Raw genomic sequence first — 7,252 nt, 5'->3', positions numbered from 1 at the left:
TAGATCTACGTGGCAATAATGCAGAGACTGAGCTCATTATATAGGGGCCGGCAGAACTTGATACAACTTGTAAGAAGGACGCGCAAATGAAGCCATGGGGACAAAGAGTTGACAATCCTGCTCTGAACAACAGAAAGAACGACCTACTCTACGATAAGGGTAGAAGGGGGGAGTGAGGTAGAACACGCTCGTGATCAAACATGCAGCATACTGTACGTTAGAATTACACAAAGGATGATGAAATCATAGGCTATGTAACAATATATATATATATATATATATATATATATATATATATATATATATATATATATATATATATATATATAAAATAGAAGAAAAAAATGGTGGTGAAATATGCAAAATAAATCGCCTAAAAAGAGGTGTTAAGGAGCCAACTATGTTAAATAGAATCACCTGGCCAAAAAGCTAATAAAATAAAGCGAATTTCGAAAAAAAAGAAGCTAATTTGCAATACATAAATTTCCTTTTTAAAAATATTTATGATAATTTGCTACTCATTTTCTTGTATTTTCGGTGCGTGATATATTATTTTTATTATTAGTAGTGAAGACAATAAATGGATTTAATGTTTATCCTTATCTATCTGCCTGTTTATCTATCTATTTATCTGTGTGTGTTTATCTGTCTGTCTGTCTATCGATTCTTCAGTCTATCTGTATATCGATGTATCTATCTTTTTCTCTACGTATGTATCTTTTTCATTCAGCATACCATTATCCGTCAAATTATCTGTCTGTCTATCTATCTGTTCATCCATCCATCTTTATATCTATCTATTCATTTATCTCTCTACCTATATACTCTCAATTTTGTTTTTTGTTTTTCAGTCAGCCTCTACTTCTAGAGAGAGAGAGAGAGAGAGAGATTAATGCAAGGAAGAAGGAACCAAAGGCCAGGAGCCGACAAACCATTTCTTCCAAGAAAAAAAACAAAAACAATACAAAAGAGCCAAATTCAAGATCAATGTATCCATCCATCCATTCTTATATCACATATCCATCTATCTATCTATCTATCCATCTATCTGTGTATCTACTGTATCTATCAGTCTATCCATCCACCTACAGTACATATCTACAAGTATCTATCCATCTATTCATCCATCCATCTATCTATCCATCCACCTACTTGTCTACAAGTATCTATCCATCTACTCATCCCATCATCTATCTATCCATCCACCTACATATCCATCTATCTATCTATCTGTCCATCTATCTGTGTATCTACTGTATCTATCCGTCCATCCATCCACCTACATATCTACAAGTATCTATCCATCTACTCATCCATCCATCTATCTATCCATCCACCTACATATCCATCTATCTATCGTAACAAACAAGGTGTGTGTGGAGTTAAGTGCTTGTCTCTGAATTCCACCAACACTTACTCTCCTCACAATTGACACACTTCATTATCGTCTATTTTGCAGTGTTACGACTTTCTTCATTCAATTCCTACTGTAAAATGGTAGTAGTAGTGGTAGTAGTAGTAGTAGCAGTAGAAGTAGTAGTACCATTAGCAATAGTAATGGTGGTGGTTGTAGTAGTGGTGGTAGTAGTAATAGTAGTAATAGTAGTAGTAGCAGTTTCACGTTCGGAACAGCTCTAGGTCTTGTTCCCGCTGACGCCATTTTTGTTCCAGCTGCCCCCATTTCGTTCCCTCTGGAGCCTAGGAGTGTCAATACCGTGGTCCTGAACCGTCTCATGGTGGGGGCAGGTCTAGTTTCGGTGGCTGGGGGTGGGATGGGGGTGCCGTCTGTTGGGTCAGGCTGGCTAGCGGGTCCAATACAGAATTCGTCCCTGTGGAAGATGTAGTTGTGATGATGATGATGAGGAGGAGGAGGAGGAGGATGGTGGTGATGATAATGATAATGGTTGTGATGATGATGACGAAGAAGATGATGACAATAATGAGGAGGAAGATGATAAAAACAAAGAATGATGATGATTGCTCTCTACCTCCACTGTTATCTTCTATCTATTCTTTTCACTTTACTGTAACTTGGAGAGAAAGCAGCAAAGGAGGGGGAGAGGGGCATAAAACGGGAGAAGAAAGACGTGGAGGAATGATGTTTATTTTTCCTCCCATCCCTCCCTCTCTCTCACCTGGCAACACACACACACACACACACACACACTTCTCACACGTTAATAGCGTCCAAGTGGGGAACAAACTGCTGCATCTTCATAATATACATCCCCCCAATACCAAGCCCGTTGCAGTTGTGGGGGGGCTCAGGGGTCTGGGGCTGGGTCCTGATGGTGTGGGTGGTGTCTCTATGCCCTGCTTCCCCCGCCCTTGGGTCCCAGTCCTTGACCCTACTAAATTTACTGGGTCCTTTTTCTTTCCTTCTCTTCTTTTACCTTCTTTTCTTCTCACCTTCCTAAGGTGTGAGAGCCGTGCTGATGGGATGCAAGGCTGTGTCTTTTGTGTCAGTCGCTAACGGCCTCAGGGAACCATGGGTACGGTAGCCCTTGTATCTTTCGCCCTTACTCCTGACTCGGGCTCCGGGGAGTGGACCAGTTTAATTCCTGTTTTTTATAGGTAGGTTCACCATGGCCGATATTGAATCTTTATCATTTCCTCAAGGAGCAACGGGAGATGCTCCTGCAAAACCTTCTCACAGTCAGGTGGATCCCCCCCCCTACTTTTCCGCCTCTTTCCTCCTCTTCCTATCCCTTTGTTTCTTCTCCTCCTCCCCCTCTCCTTCCTCTTTCCGAATCCTCAATCAATGACATCAATTTTCGGTCGCCAGACGCGACCCAAATATTTTAACATCCAAGTAACGACGAACGACCTCACTCTCCATCTCTCTCTCCTCCGACAAATAGGTCCTGACGTCACATTCACTTCACGTCCAAATGGAGACCGCTTGTTGACAGCTCAAACTGCTGCAAAGGCTGAGAAGGGATTGTCACTTACTGATCCCTCTGGTCTCCCTATCTAAGCAGTTCCAGATACCGGTATCCAGCTAAACTCTACCACCGGAACTGTCCTGATCCCATCATATATAACCATAGGAGACTGCAGCTTCTCTGAATGTTCTACTGACATACAAGCAATCTTGTCTGACCAACATCCTCCAGTACTTTCTGTCCAGTGCTACATGCTTCCCCCTCAGGGGCATCACAAGTACTCAGCTAACATCGTTAAAATTATCTTCAAGGACTGCGATATTTCCACCTTTGTAATTATTGGTGGCACACGACTCCTGGTCAAAGAGTACACGCCTTGTCCTCTACAATGCTCTTCTTGTTGGCATTATGGCCACCCAGCCAAATACTGTAGGTCAGAGGCAGTGTGCCCTACCTGTGCCCGACCCGGCCACACCTCCTCACCTGCGTAGCAAAGATCCAAGTCTGCCCGAACTGCCAAGGCTCTCATGCTGCCTCATCCCGGAACTGCCCAGTATATATTTTCGAATCTGAAGTCTCCAGAATTCGCTGGAAAGAAGGTCTCTCCCTCCGTGCAGCCCATCAATGACCCCGTGACTTAGGATTCTCTTCCCGTCTCGATTATGCTCGAGTGGCCCGTCCTGTCTCCACTACCTCTGCCGACACACCTGTCCCTTTGGTATCTCCAGTCTCCGGTTCCTCTACTGTCTCGACTGTTTTTCCTGTTTCTGCTAATATTTCCTCCTCAAATACCCCTCGGACTGTTACTGTTGTCTCCTCTACCTCTATCTCTGCTCTCCTCTCTTCCACCTCCCGTTCTCCCTCTTCTTGTTCTACTTCCTACTCTCAGGCCCCTCCAGTTTCTCGTTCCAACTCTTTCTCTGCTCTGGACTCTTCCACTCCTACCTCCTCCCTGTCGCCTTTATTTTCCACTCTTCTCTCTTCCCCTCATTGCCCTTCCTGTTCTGCTGCTCCCCATCGCTCTTCCTCTTCTCTCTACCAATGATCACTCCCTCTGCCACAACGTGGTTCCTGGTGTCTGCCTCCCTCTGGCAAACGTGAACTGCCCCGCACTGCATCGGATGCCAAGGGTTCCACAAAACTCACACATTCTCCCCCAACTTGTAAAATGCGTACCGCTTGTCCCTCGCTCTCCGTGGCAACTACTCCAACAAAGTTCCCTGTCTCGACTCCACGATCTGGTTCCAACCCTATCCCAACTCTGGAAGCCACCCCACAACCGACTCCAAATCCTCTATCGACACCACAAGCAACACTCCCAACAGGTGCTGAGAGTGAAACCCTCACTGATACTATGGAGTTTCTTGCGACTCCTTTACAGGAACCACTGAGTCCCCAAAAAATACTCCATATGGCAGAAGTCCATTCGGCTCCTTCTGATCTCCCTCCTACTCCCATCCCTCCCTCCCCTTCTGCCCCCCCTCTCTTCTTGTTCTAATCCCTCTCCTTTATCCCTCCCTATGCCGCTGGGCTATAGTGACCGTCCTGTTCATTCGCTTCTTCCACCCTTTGCTCCTATTCCTACTATCGGACCAACTCGATGATGTGTGACACCCGTCCGCCATTAAATTCATTTTTATTTAAAGTTTTAGTATGTCTTTTTATTTTTTTTTTATACTGGAACATACTTTGTTTTACAGCCCATTGCAAACCTTCCAACTAGACTTTGATCTTCCTAACTGTTATTAGTTTTATTTTTACACAATGGCTCCCATCATACAATGGAATTTCCGCAGTTTTACTACACATCAGCCAGACCTCCGGATTTTTTTTTCTCAATATAACCCACCGATTCTCTGCCTACAAGAGACACGCCTCACCATCCCCCCTTCCATCTTATTCATATCTAAATCTACCCCATTCCCAGTATGATACCTGTCTCCTGATACATGTTGATGTTCCTTTTCAAACCTTTTCTGTTACAACTACTATCAAATGTACCATCACCAGCGTGTTTCTATCTAGGTGGGTTACAGTGGTTTCACTGTATCTTTCCCCTTCAGTGCCTATCAATTTTACTGACCCTGATTGACTTTTATCTGACCTTCCCCATTCTATCTTGCTTTTAGGTGATTTTAACTGTCGGAACCCCCACTGGGGTGACTCTGTTTTAACTGCACATGGGCGCTCCTTGGAGGATTTCCTCCTTGCCCATGATTTTTACATTTTTAAGTCTGATTCCCCAACCTATTTTGACAACCGTACTTGAACTTTCTCTGTCACTGACCTGTCCGTCTGCACCCCAACGATTTCCTTGGACTTCACTTGGTTGGTTCTGAATGGTTATTGTACCACAGACCATTTCCCTATCCTCCTAACCCCCACGTCTTACTATCCGGTCCCCGGCCCTCCTCAATGGTGCTTTGATAGGGCAGATTGGGCAACCTTTACATCCCAGGCTGTTCCTCCCACTCCTCTTCTGCTTTCCCATGATCCAACAACTTTGCTTTCCTATTTCCGTACCTTTCTCCTGACGGTTGTCCGAGCCTCTATTCCACGTACCTCCCGACCTGTGTCATCAAAATGTGTGCCATTGAGGAATAACCAATGCACTTCAGCCCTCTGGGTCAAGAAGGCCAGGTGGAAGAGCTTCCACAGGAAAAAGGGCACTGTGTTGGATGTCCCAGCTTTTATACTTTTTCAACAAGCTAATGATCTCTTCCACTGCACAATCCGTTGAACAAAAAAGGACAGCTGGATGTCTTATGTCTCTACTATCGTCTCGGACACACCCATTCCATGTATGTGGTCCCACATCAGAAACATAGCGGGTAAACGGTCACCTACCCCGACTCCAGTCCTCACCACCAATGATGGAGCCATAGGCAATGCTTTTGAGGTTGCCAATATTCTGGGTCACCATTTAAGCCAGATTAGCAATGGGTCCCATCTCCCCCCTACTTTTTTAACAACCAAATGACTTTCAGAATGGACGCCTTTACAGTTCACACTGTTGTCAGATGCAGCGTACAATACCCCCTTCACCAGCTCGGAACTCAAAGCAACTCTAACTGCTTGCAGTTCTACCTGTGAGGGACCCAATGGTGTACACTACGACATGATAAAACATCTGTCACAGACAGCCCTTCACTTTCTGCTTGGAATATATAATACTATATGGTCCAATGGGAACATCCCTAATGAATGGAGACAGGCCTACCTCCTACCATTCCTTAAACTTGGCAAATCTGGGTCGTCACCTGGTGATTATTGCCCTATCGCTCTTGGTAGCTGTCTATGCAAACTGATGGAACGTATGGTAAACTCTCACCTATGGTGGCATTTTGAATCATGTGGTGCAATCTCGCCCTTACAATATGGTTTCCGCAAGGGGCGGAGTACCCTAGATCCCCTGATGAGGCTAGCAACCTTCATCCGACAAGCCTTCACTAACTTAAAGGTGGTCATAGCTGTGTTTTTTTATCTCGAAAAGGCATATGATACAGTCTGGAGGTATAATATTCTCCGTGTTCTACAACACTCTGGAATTAATGGCAATATGGGCGTCTCTTACAGAACTTACTTTGTGACCAGACCTTCTGTGTACACCTTCAGAATGTGTTATCCTGGTCTTATATACAGCATGAGGGTGTCCCACAGGGATGTGTGCTTAGTACAACTCTTTTTATCCTTGCAATAAATGATATCATTTCATCTCTCCCGCACGGTGTTCGTGCTTCATTATACGTAGATGATTTTGCTATATATGCATCTGGAGCAGATGTCCTGGCCTTACGAGCCCTACTTCAATCAGCTATGGATGCAACTGTAGGATGGGCCATGGATCATGGCTTTAAATTCTCCCCCACGAAATCCTATGCTATAACTTTTATGACCCGTCAATCAATCCCCCAACCCCCTCTTACACTATATGATACCCCCTGTCATATCAATTATCACCCCCTTTCCTTGGCTTTGTCTTTGATTCTCGACTGACTTGGTCCCCGCATCTCACCTCCTTTAAGACCTCTGCTTCCCTCAGACTTCGGTTATTACAAACTCTCAGTCATATGTCCAGTGGTGTAGACCGTACAACTCTGCTCCAACTCCATACTGTCTTAGTTTTGTCGAAGATTGATTATGATTGTCAGGTTTATGTATCGGCCTCATCTTCCTCCCTTCGGCGCCTAGATTCTGTTCACCATCGTGGTTTACGTCTGGCGTTGGGTGCTTTTCGCTCCACCCTGGTTACGAGCCTGTATATCGAGTCGGGTATGTCCGCTCTATCCTCCAGACATGACAAGCTAACTCTCCGTTAAAACATTTGCCTTCTTCAACACCCATCTGCAGGTTTCCCTTCCTCTCCT

Source organism: Coenobita brevimanus, chromosome 74 (genome assembly GCF_032717465.1).
Source record: "Coenobita brevimanus isolate Jiangsu-jjx chromosome 74, ASM3271746v2, whole genome shotgun sequence".
Taxonomy (NCBI): domain Eukaryota; kingdom Metazoa; phylum Arthropoda; class Malacostraca; order Decapoda; family Coenobitidae; genus Coenobita; species Coenobita brevimanus.
The sequence above is the reverse complement of the archived record's forward strand: the minus strand, read 5'-3'. Positions refer to the sequence as shown.